At 28.7% G+C, this 11,954-nt stretch overlaps 1 protein-coding gene across 1 annotated transcript in view; it reads left to right on the top strand.

Annotated features, from left to right (window-relative positions):
- The first annotated feature begins 1,190 nt into the window (after positions 1-1,190).
- The window catches only part of LOC127288002 (uncharacterized), a 227,488-nt gene continuing 216,724 nt past the window's right edge, over positions 1,191-11,954 (top strand). The window contains exon 1 of the mRNA XM_051315181.1: positions 1,191-1,370. The gene's annotated coding sequence lies outside the window, so the exon portion shown is untranslated. The remainder of the gene's footprint in view (positions 1,371-11,954) is intronic.

Below are 11,954 nucleotides of genomic sequence, written 5' to 3'. Positions count from 1 at the left end.
ATTACTTGAAACAAATGATCATCTCTTAACTAATAATTAAAAAAATTAATCTTAATTATTTTTGTACAGATATATATATAAAAGCGATGATTTTTAATATTATTCTTTTATCATCACATCTTAGTTATCAATTTTATATATTAAATTGTAAAGAATTTAATTAATTCCACAATAAAATTCTCAATTTAAAGTTGATTTTATATATTTCAATAAATTACTCCTCATAACTATTTTCTTAATGCTATCAGTTTTCAGTATCATTTTACATAAATGATCAGTTTCTTTATCTATATATGTAAATATAAAACATATAAAGATAATCATAATTTATCAATTTATAAATAAATCCTTATAAATTAATCCTTAATTAAATTATTCTTTTCTTTCATTTTAATATAATAATTAACAGCATGTAATTCCTATATATACTCAAATGGGGCTTTCCAAATTTACATATATCTTCAAGGACCATTGAATTTCTCTTTCCACACTATGAGCTTTGTTGCCCTTATGATTTATCATCAGATTCATGAAAGATGAAGGCTTTCTAATCACTGTTCAACATTTGGAATTACGCAACAAACACTACTGTATGAGAGTTTGTGTATTATCCATCAGTCACCAGTTTAATAACACTTGCTAATTCGGATGAGTGGCATTGTGTCAGAAATGGGATATTTTAGAGATTATTTCAATAGTTGATAAAATGTGAAAACATTTTTTTTTCCGAAAATTGTTAATTTAATTTTAAATATGTATAAATTTTAATTCCCGTTTGAAAAAATTAAATAAAAATATATTTTTCTGAGAGACTAATAATTTTTTAATTATCACAAATAAAAAATTTAATTTACAAGTAAAATTTAATTTTTCATAAGAAATAAAAAATTTAATTTAGCACAAATAGAATTTTATTTGTATTTATTTATTTTTTTCTCATGGTGAATAATAATAGTTTTCCCCCCTTCTGGAAGGTTGTTCCCACTTTTCTCTTATCCACCCGCCCCCCTCTTCTAAAGCATCGCCCCCACCCCTTTTGAATTTTATTTCATGCTACTAATAATAATTTGTAAATTTCTATATATATATATATGTATATATTTCAGATACGTATGGTGATGTTGAACATTCCACCTGCCAAGAATATAACCGGGTACCATCCCCCCACTTGAAGGTGTACCAGCAGGAAAAGTGGCCGCACGCCTTGCAATCCCAGCATTTCTGTGTTGGTTGTGGCCGTGAACGGGCTCAAGTCCAAGGGCACCGAGCTCTCCTCAAGTGTGCAAGCTTTCTTCTTCAGTGCAATCACCATCGATTTCCCGGTTTTCATAGTGTATCAAAAAAAAAAAAAAAAAAATCATCATCTCGAGGTACGTGCTTCAAAGTTTTGAAATTTCAAAAAGTGTGTTTTCTACGAAAAAAAAAAAAATTTAGTGAACCATGCCCCTCTCCCCCACCACTACCGCCAAAAGTGTATTTTCAATTATGTGAACAAAAAATAATTTTCATGAATCAGAAACAGGAAATAACTTTTTTTTTTTTGCTTCAAACGGATTAAAATGGATAAAAAAAGGGTGTAAAAAAAAAATTGGAAAATTTTTGTCAAATCCTGAAAAAATCTTGAAGATGCATTGTCCAATTCTAAGTAGTTATTCTTTGCCCTCCAACCCCCCTTCAACGTTTACAAAAGGATTTCCAATATTGCTTCACGGATATATTTTACTTCAACAAGAGATCAGTGAATCAATGTTGTTTATATATATATATCGTGTCGTCTGTTAAACCTTATTTATGCGAGCAGGTTTTCCGGTGAAAGTGGAAGGGAGGGAGGGGGGGGGGCGAAATTTCCTACGCGGAGAATTTCGATATTAAAATACCTAACTTCGAATTACATTCAAATGTCTCCAATGCAAATATTTCACTGAAGAAATCGACACAAAAAAAAATTTAATCCCCGACCCCCTATCTCTTTACGTATTCCAATTAAGTAATTCCACACGCTTTGTGAATCGTCACTGGATTTTAATAAATTGACTATACTATTTCTCTTCAGCTCACTTAATCTTTGACGAAATTCCAAATCAATTCAATCCTCGAAGAAATTTTATTTTCTCAACAAAAATCTATTTTTTTGGCGTCTTGAAAATTTTTTCTCTTTTTAGCGAAAAGAAATTTATATTCTCGAAAATTTTTTTTGTTGAAAATGAAAAAAAAAAATTGACTGAATTTGCAAAGAAAAGAAAAAGAAAAAATAATGTGCTAATTTGTAATGAGTGTCAAAAGTGCTTTTAGTGTGATTTGACCGCAAATTGGTTAATTTTTCGAGATGCTCAAGCCTTTTAATTACTACAATGAAATACATTAAAGGGTTTAATTTAGCAAGATTGGGATTATGTTCACTTTCTCAGTGGTGTGGCTCTTTTACCCCCCTTTCTCGTCGTCGTCGTCGTCGTCGTCGTGACTATTTCCTCAGCCATTACATTGTGGCGAATCGTTCAACTAACTTCGAAATAATTAGTTCGGATAATGAAGTTCAGTCGCACAATAGTCTTCTCCCTATCGTGGTTAATGGGATTCGCCTTATCGCAGTTTCGTGGCTTTATCGATTTCGCACTGTCCTTTTTTTTTTTACCTTTTATTCTCACCCCTTTATTCTCACCTTCTCGACAATCAAGATCAATATCGATTAATCAGGTTTTACTCTTCAAAATTTTTCTCTTTTGAAAATGTAAAACAAATTTTCACCTAATTTGCAAATAAAAAAATCTCAATTATCTCGAAAAATTCCCAAAAAAAAAATAGAATTTTTTTTCTTAATCAATTCTCTTTTTTTGCACACTGCAAAAAAAAAAATTGATTCAAATAATCGATTACTTGACCATTATCAAATAAATGTTTATTTGTATCAAATTATTATTATTTGATAATAAAAATTATTTTGCTCAAGTAAATATTTATTTTGATTATTTGAATTAAATAATTCTTTTTTTTTCACTGTAAGACAGGTATTTTTTTTTGTTTGTTGAAAAGTGTTTTATTTTCGCCACTGTAAAAAAAAACGGAAATCTTTAATTTATAAAGAAAATGGTTTTTTTTTCCTTTTTAGAGAAAAAGTTGATTTAATTTTCTCCAAAGGTGAAAAAGCTTTCTATACAATTTCCGGGTTAAAATGTCTCATCAGATTTATCCATTCATACGAAGATTGCGTTATATTTTCGCAGACATCAGCCACTAAAAGTTGTGCGAAGGTTCGTTAAACTTGAGACCCAAGTTTTCCCTGTTAACGAGTTATTTGTAATACTTAATCGGCCGTACAACCTTGAAGCCGATCCTGGAGATTCGACCCAGCCTCCTCCACACAGTTTCTCAGTTTTATCTAATTGAAGTTGCTTTACAGATAAGAGAGCTTTATTCCATGGCTATAGTAAAAGTTTAATGAAAGGGAATTGAATTTTTTTTTTATTTAATTAAAATACGACATATTTATTGTTTTTAATTTTATACATACTATACGTTATATATTAATATACCAAATTATTATTATTATTATTATTATTATTATTATTATAGTATTATAATAATAAATATAATAATAATTGTTGTTGATTTTTATTATATTTTTTATTATTATTATTCTAGAGTTTATTCATTATTATATTGTTATATATATTGTATAATTTTTACTAAAATATAGAGAAAGAGGTAAAGAAGAGAGGGGCATTTGAGAGCTGGCCGTGGGGCTAATTAAAGGGTGCTGTTTCTCGAGCAAGTACATTTTTAACGTCGCAATTAAGATCCCGATCTCCGGGTGGGAAATTAACGTGTCAATTAGAACGCTGACGATAAATGCCCGTCAACGTTAGCATAGAATGCCATAAGTTATATTGAGACAGTGAATTACGACGTTATGCATCATCGCAATACCTGACGAGTATAAATGCATTGTGAGAATGTCGTTAAAAATCCCCCTAGTAATACAGAATTTATATCGAATTCTCGTGGATATCGACGAGTGATAATGACGACGATAATTAAAATGATTGCATACAAGAGATTCTTACGAGCGTGCCAGAGCCACTTTTGTGATTCCTTATAAATCCCTTCCCCCCCCCCCACCTTATAGGGGAAAAAAAACAGTTCCTGTTTCTGGACTAAAGACTCTTCTTTACACTTGACTCTCTCTCTCTCTCTCTCTCTCTCTTTGTTTCTCTTTTCCTCTATCTCTCTCTCTATTTCTTACTAATCACAACATAGGAAATCATTATCTTCATTCCTAAAACTCGTCCCTTTCTTCAATATCGTTTCTCTTTAGTCTTTAATCTTGTTTTTAAAAAATTATTTATTCTTTATGCTTTTGATTCTCTTTTGAAGAATAATAATTGTATTCTTTATTCTTTTTTGTTTTATGAATTAAATTTTTATGTTCAAGCAAATTTTGCACGCCTCTTGTAAGAATTAGTAATTAGGTTGCATTATTTTTTTACACTTTGTTTCTTATCTAGATTCGAGTAGTAAGGGACAGTTCTAGTCAGACTATTACTTTATGTATTATTTTAATTTTAGAATAAATAGCTCATTAAATAATTATAATTATAAATAATTAATAAATTCATTAATAATATTTTTTTATTATAATTATAATTATAATAATTAATGATTTAAATATTATTATAATATTTTATATTATATAAATAATAATGTCATGTAGAGACATAAAATTACAAAATTTTGTAATTTTCGAAACAACTATGTAAAAGGGTCGTTTTAGTTAGACTTTAAAAAAAAAAAAATTCTCGTAATTTTAATATCAATGATAAAAGTTGGTTTTAGTCAGACAAAATTTTTCCTTTGTAAATTTGATAGAAGTAGAAAATGAATGAGAAAAAAATTTCCAAATTTTGGTAATTTTAGTTTCAGTGATACAAAAGTGAATTTAAATTGAAATAGAATTGTAAAATTTGATATCAGTGGTAAAGATCAATTTTAGTCAGACAGAATGTTATTAAACGTTCCTTTAATAACAGTAGTTAACGTAAATTTTAGTCAGACGGAATTGTTTGTGATTTTAATATAAGTAGAAAAAGTCAATGGCAGTAAGACTTTCTTATTTTTTTATACATTTTGTATTAGTAGTAAAAATTAGTTTTAATCAGACAATATTTGCAAGTACCTTGTAATTTTTTTTTTCATATAATTTGGTAAATTGCCTGCAAATTTTTGTATCAGTAGTAAAAGTCAATGACTTTGCAAATTTTTTGTAAATATTGTAAAAGTTAGTTTAATATTATTATTATCATTATTATTTTTTTTTATAATATATATTATTGGAAGACCATTAATCATGCTATATTTGTTCAATATCCTTTATCAAAACCAATAATTGATTGTAATTGAGATTTCGAAGAATTTGTTCTTTCATGTCAAAAACATTCAAACAAAGTTTTAAAGTTCCAATTCTCACTCGTAACAATTAAAAGTAAAATCACAAAATTTTAAACGTATAAAAACGAAAAGTTAACCTGATAATTTCTTATATTTGAAAATGAGATTTTCAAAATTTTTATCTCTTATCTCAAGTTGAAAAGAATTTAGTGAAATCATATCTGATAATAAGAAAGGAAGACGAAAAATTATTTGATCTATATATATATATACTAAATAGAAAGAAATTATATGATGCTCGTTCGTCTGTTTTTCGGTGGCTGTGTCTTTTCGCGGCCGGATTAAATAACTCTTATGAATATGCATGTCCGCTCTTTCGATTCGAGAACGCGAGCCGGGGCAACCGTGACGTTGAGCATAAAACGAAAAGTAAAAACTGAAAATATAATATAACGGAAAAGACGCGAAGAGGAGACCTCGTTAAAAATAAAAAGACTCTCGCTTTCTCTCTCTCTCTCTCTCTCTCTCTTTCCTCGACTTCTTTCTCTCTTTTTCTCTTCTTTTCCCTCTCTGTCTCACTCTTTTCATGAGATAAAGTTTCTGGTTTGAAATTCGTCTCTCCGCTGGACAATTAATGCGCTGTAGCCTTACCTTACGTATAGTTGGAACAAAAGGTCGCTGCTCATAATGCGGGTAGAAGAGTGCTGAGAATAGGGCGATGAAAAACCGCAGCGCACGGAATTCTTAGTTTCTTAGATCCAACCTTCCGTAAACACAATTTCCCAGAGAAAAAAGAAAAAGAGAGAGAGAGAGAGAGAGAGAGAGAGAGAGAGAGAGAGAGAGAGAGAGAAAGATAGATATTCCTGATAAAATTCTAAGATACGCACCTACCCTTTGAATCGAGACTTAATAAGACAGGTGATGAATAAACCCCACATAATGACATAGGGGCGTATTTGAAATTTTTCAAAGAAAAAAAAAACTAAATTATTCACTTAAAATTGTTACCTTTACCTGTCTATTTTATTTTTATAATTAATATTCTTTTTCCGCTAGTGATAAATTTATGAAATAATAAATACCTTCTCAAAAAAAAATAGCAATTAAAAAAAAAACACTATCCACTAATTTTCTTGAAGAAATGTAAAAAAAATAAATTTTATTAAAAATTTCCAAAGCAAGATGAAAATTTAGCGAAATAATTTAGATTCACTCTCTAAATATGAATTAGTAAAAATGTTTACTAATTTGAATTAGTGACTCACTTTTTGCTTCTGAATTAGTAAAATTTTACTAAATTAATAGTAACTTTCACTAACAATTAGTAAAATTTAACTAATTCTAAAGCAAAAAGTGAGTCACTAATTTAGATTAGTAAACATTTTTACTAATTCAGATTTAGAGAGTACTAATCTTTTAGTTATAAAAATAACTAGAATTCAGTTTTAGATTATGTTAAAATAACTAAAATTTCTGGTAACTATGACTATTTTTTCAGTTATTTTTCCCACTAAAAATTAGTTACTTTTTACTAATAATTAGATCTATATCTAAATCTGAATTAGTAAAAAAGTTTACTAATTTGAATTAGTGACTCACTTTTTGCTTATGAATTAGTTTCACTTTCACTAACAATTAGTAAAATTTAACTAATTCTAAAGCAAAAAGTGAGTCACTAATTTAGATTAGTAAACATTTTTACTAATTCAGATTTAGAGAGTACTAATCTTTTAGTTATAAAAATAACTAGAATTCAGTTTTAGATTATGTTAAAATAACTAAAATTTCTGGTAACTATGACTATTTTTTCAGTTATTTTTCCCACTAAAAATTAGTTACTTTTTACTAATAATTAGATCTATATCTAAATCTGAATTAGTAAAAATGTTTACTAATTTGAATTAGTGACTCACTTTTTGCTTCTGAATTAGTTTCACTTTCACTAACAATTAGTAAAATTTAACTAATTCTAAAGCAAAAAGTGAGTCACTAATTTAGATTAGTAAACATTTTTACTAATTCACATTTAGAGAGCACGTTTATAATAAAATAAAAACGTTTTGATATTTAAATCGCAACTTAATTGTGTAAAAGAGAAAGAAAAATAGCATATATTTTTTTCCTTTGGAAAGTGCTGGTATAATTTTCGAGCGTTTTGATAATAATTACTAAAAAATCTGCCATTATAACGTCAGAAAGTAACAGATCGGTTGGATATATTCATCCACTCGGTATTTCACTTTAATTTCATCTTATATAATGGCACGCAGAAGCGAAATTCTGCTCGGAATGAAATTTATACGTTCACGGGCATAACAACGCCAGAGAGAAAAGAGAGAGAGAGAGAGGCTCTCCACTTGCCCCGCGGTTATCTTATGGCAATGAAATGATTTTGTCCGACACAATAATGGTAAAATGTTTGAAAAATTAAACCCGCAGCTAAAAATAATATTCGTTTTTTTTTACCATCAAAACTTCACTTTTATTTTTAAAAATAGTTAGTTTTGTTCGTATTAATTTTTTTTCAATTTGAAAAATAGGATTTTCAAAAAAAATTTCATTATATTTTTAAGATTCATTCTTGATGGCCAAGTGTGTGTACGTCTAATATCCCTCAAGAGCCGCACATTGTTGCCTTGTGTTAATTGCACTCTGGCTGGCAAAAACCTGTTACACATAATACTCGCCTAGCAGTACATAAATCAAAAAGGTGAAAAAAAAAAAATAAATAAAAGGATCATGTTTACCGGATGTGGAAAAATAGAAAGAGCCTAACAGAGATATGTCTCTGTGTGTTTTCTAAGTTGTCTTATAGGTTTCTTCTAATTATGCGGTTTTCGTTGAATTAAAAAAAGGTAAAAAAAAAAGAGCGGTTCCTCTTATCACATTCCCTTGCACCAAGACTGGAATTCTGATAAGGGCTAGCGGCAGTAGCGGCGCCGCTACTCACAGCTACTTCCGCTTTTATATCATTGTTTGCGTACGGTTAATAGCCCCCTGGGTACACCTTCACGGTCGTCCCAAGTCTGGTGGCTCTCTCATGGAAGCGCGCGTTCCCCCCCTCTCTCCTGTCTTTCGTTGTATGGATCTCATTCTTCTCAGATCGTCCACCTTCTATATTCTCGTTCCTTCCTTTATATCACCATCTTTGTCTTCTATCTGGTTTTTTGTTCTCTCTTTCTTTTTCTATTTTTCTCCCTCTCTCTCTTTTTATCTATCTTTCTATCTTTTTTTCTCTCTCTCTCTCTCCTGATATCTTTCTCTCGTTCTTGATATCTTTCTCCCTTTCCCTCTTTTTTCGCTCTTGTCGGCTTTCTCGTTCCTTGGAAAAATTATGCGTTCTTGAAGGTGAACATCCGTTTTACACAGACAGGGTGGGTGAAAAGAGGGGGAGGGGGCGAGGAAGTAATTGAAGACTTCGGGCGTGAATGGGAGTGCCACGTGGACGGGCGAAATTAATTACATTCACCGTTAAGAATGGCTGTCGATGTGTCTCACACGAAAAATGAATATCGATATTCAATGTTTTCATATATATATGGCCGCAACTATTTTTTTTTCTCTTTCCTTCTACTTATTCACTCGATAGATTAATTTACCAATCGATTTTTCCCACTTTGGCCTTAAAAAAAAAGGAAATAAATCTCTTTTCAATATTAATTCAAATTAGTTGAAAAAATTTACTAATTTAGATTTAGAGAGTAAATTTAGTTTATTAATAAATTTTTTGAAAACAAAAAAATAATATCATTGAAGCACGGGAAATTAAAAGGCATTCAAATAAGCTGCAACGCTTATTATTTGAATCCAATTTTGCTTATTTTAATACCAAAATGGATTAAAATAAGCAAAAATTGGATTAAAATTGCATTTTAATTTTCTGTGAGGAAATAGATTTTGATAATTTATAACCACAATGTAAAAAGAAAATATTAAAATAGTACCGATTTTAGGTATCGAATTAGAACAAAATGATAATTTAGTACCCAAAGTAGGTATTAAATTAATAGCTTTTGTTTTACAGTGCAAAATTTGGTTGTTTCAAATTTGTTCGTTTTTATTTTATTCTTTAACAATCCTGTTTTTTCACAATCTTTTTTGAATTTTCAGATTCTTTTAATTGCGGAACTTTTGATCCTACTGACGCAGAAAAAAAAGAACTCTAACTATATGATTCTATTCCCTACGTTCTTTTTTCATTGCTTTATTTCCTTTTCGTTAATTTTCCATTCGATTTTCTTTCCATTGATTTTCTATCACTAGAAAATTATACCAATTACTCTCGAATGAATATAGTATATATTCGAAAAATATGGTGTTGCCCTTTTTGAAAATTGGGGAAAAAAATTTGATCCTTTAAAAAAAAATTTGTAATATTAAAAAAAAAGGTGAAAGAGAGAAATGATTTGAAAAAAAAAATTTAATTATGATATTTTTTTCTTATGCGGAATTTGTTTTAAACAGATGCTGTATATATATATATATATATATATATATATATATAGTTATTTCCCTGTGAGGTTACAAAGGTTCAAGAAACTCTAAGAGCAATAAAAGTTTGCGGCTTAGACCAAGAATGACTTACGTCCAATAACAATAGGACATAAAAAAATAATGCATTTTCGATTTTTTGTGTCCCCTTAAGACCTTATATATATATTGTTTTAATTGATTTTTACTCTACAATATTTGAGACAATTTTCAAAACATAATGAATGTTTTTTGAAAATAAAAGAAAAATGCCACAAAAAACATAAAGTTTCATTAGATATAATAAGTTAAAGTTTGTTTTTTCACAAAACTCTTTGTAGTATTGGACATTTTTTTTATGAAAAACAATACTTTCTCTAAAAGAAAAAATAAATTGAAAATGGACGCACTTTTTTTTTTTGTTGAGAAAAAAAAAGGAAAACAATTTCACATTTTGAAATATCGTGTCTTTCATCACGAATTTTAGCCAAAAAAAGAAAAAAAAACTACGGATATAGAAATCTCGTAGAAACTATTTTTTTTTCTTTTTTACAAAATTGACAGAGAAAATACAGAAAAATATGGTGTTGCACACATATTTTTCTGCATTTTAATCTTGCAAAAGAAATCGCGAACAGGTGAAATTCGCGGTTCGTAGAAATTGAAATTCTTATTACCGGCGACTGTGTTCTGAAGATTGGCATTTGAATTGAAAGTTTGTATGTATATATATATATATATATATAGAGAGAGAAAAGAAATATTTGGCAAGGTTGCCGAGGGAGTCTTTTTCGCAGTGTGTGCGCACATTGAATTCTTATAAGACTCGTTGCAGTGGGAATTGAGAGCAGTCGGATGAGTTGAAGAATTCTTCGTTCTTCTTTTTCTTCTTTTTTATTCTTTCTTTGTGCAACAACGATCTTCCACGAAACACAGAAACCAAGAATCAAGGTAACACACAGAGAAATGTTTATATATAGAGGTTTATCTATATATAAAAATACTTGTATTGGGTATAGTAATTAGTTACTATTAACTGAGTTGCTCAAAAAGTTACATTTTGTTTATAACTTGTAACTTAACTTATTTTTCACTACTCGGAAAGAAAATAAGTAATAAATATTTTAAATGAAGAATTTTGAAAAAAGTATTTTCAAATCGTGGAAAATGTGGTAAAAAGCGAAATTTCCATATAGGAAATATACTTTTAATACACTTTTGTGAAATACACTATATACACTGAAAAAAGGGTTTGGTATTGACAACCAAACGTTTGGTTGCTATTTAAGCAACCAAATTTTTTTTTTGTTGAATCAACAAAATTTTAATTGTCTCAACCAAAATTTGTTTGACACAACAAAAATTAGAAAAAAAAAACGATTTTTGTTGTCCTAACTAAAATTTAATTGGGACAACCAAAATTTTGTTGATTCAACAAAAAAATTTTGGTTGCTTAAATACAACACCCTGAAAAAAGTAATCTCATATTTAGAGGAAAAATCCTCTTCTAATATCCTCTTAATTTTTCCTCTTAAAACAAAAGTATTCCACTTGAATGTAGAATATTTTTATTCTTTGGTGACTAATAATAAAACAAAACAATTTTTTTGAGGTTCTGATGTCAAAAACATTGAATTAAAGTTAAATAAATAAACAAATCTATTAATTAATATAAGTAATTAACTATAAATCGTTAATTATATTTAATATTTAATTAAAGATATTTAATTTAGTGCATGATAATAGCTTTTCTTTATCAGTTTATAACCATAATTGTCAAATTATATGCGAGAGGAAAATCCTCCCAAGTGAAGACTACACTGAGAAAAGAGGTTTGAGCTGACAACCAAATATTTCATTCAATATATGTGCAACTAAAACTTTTTGGTTGACACAACTAAACTTTAGTTGACAACAACCAAAGTTTGTTTCAGACGACTAAATAAGAAAATGAAAAAGAATTTGGTAGTCTCAACCAAACTTTGGTTGATGTCAACTAAAGTTTAGTTGTGTCAACCAAAAAATTTTAGTTGCACATATATTAAATGAAATATTTGGTTGTCAGCTCAAACCTTTTTTCTCAGTGTATTACTTTTGATATT

This window comes from Leptopilina boulardi, unplaced genomic scaffold (genome assembly GCF_019393585.1).
Source record: "Leptopilina boulardi isolate dan_hultmark-lab unplaced genomic scaffold, ZJU_Lbou_2.1 LbouV2_38, whole genome shotgun sequence".
Lineage (NCBI taxonomy): Eukaryota > Metazoa > Arthropoda > Insecta > Hymenoptera > Figitidae > Leptopilina > Leptopilina boulardi.
Note: the sequence above shows the minus strand (reverse complement) of the source record. Positions and strands in the feature narration are given on the sequence as shown.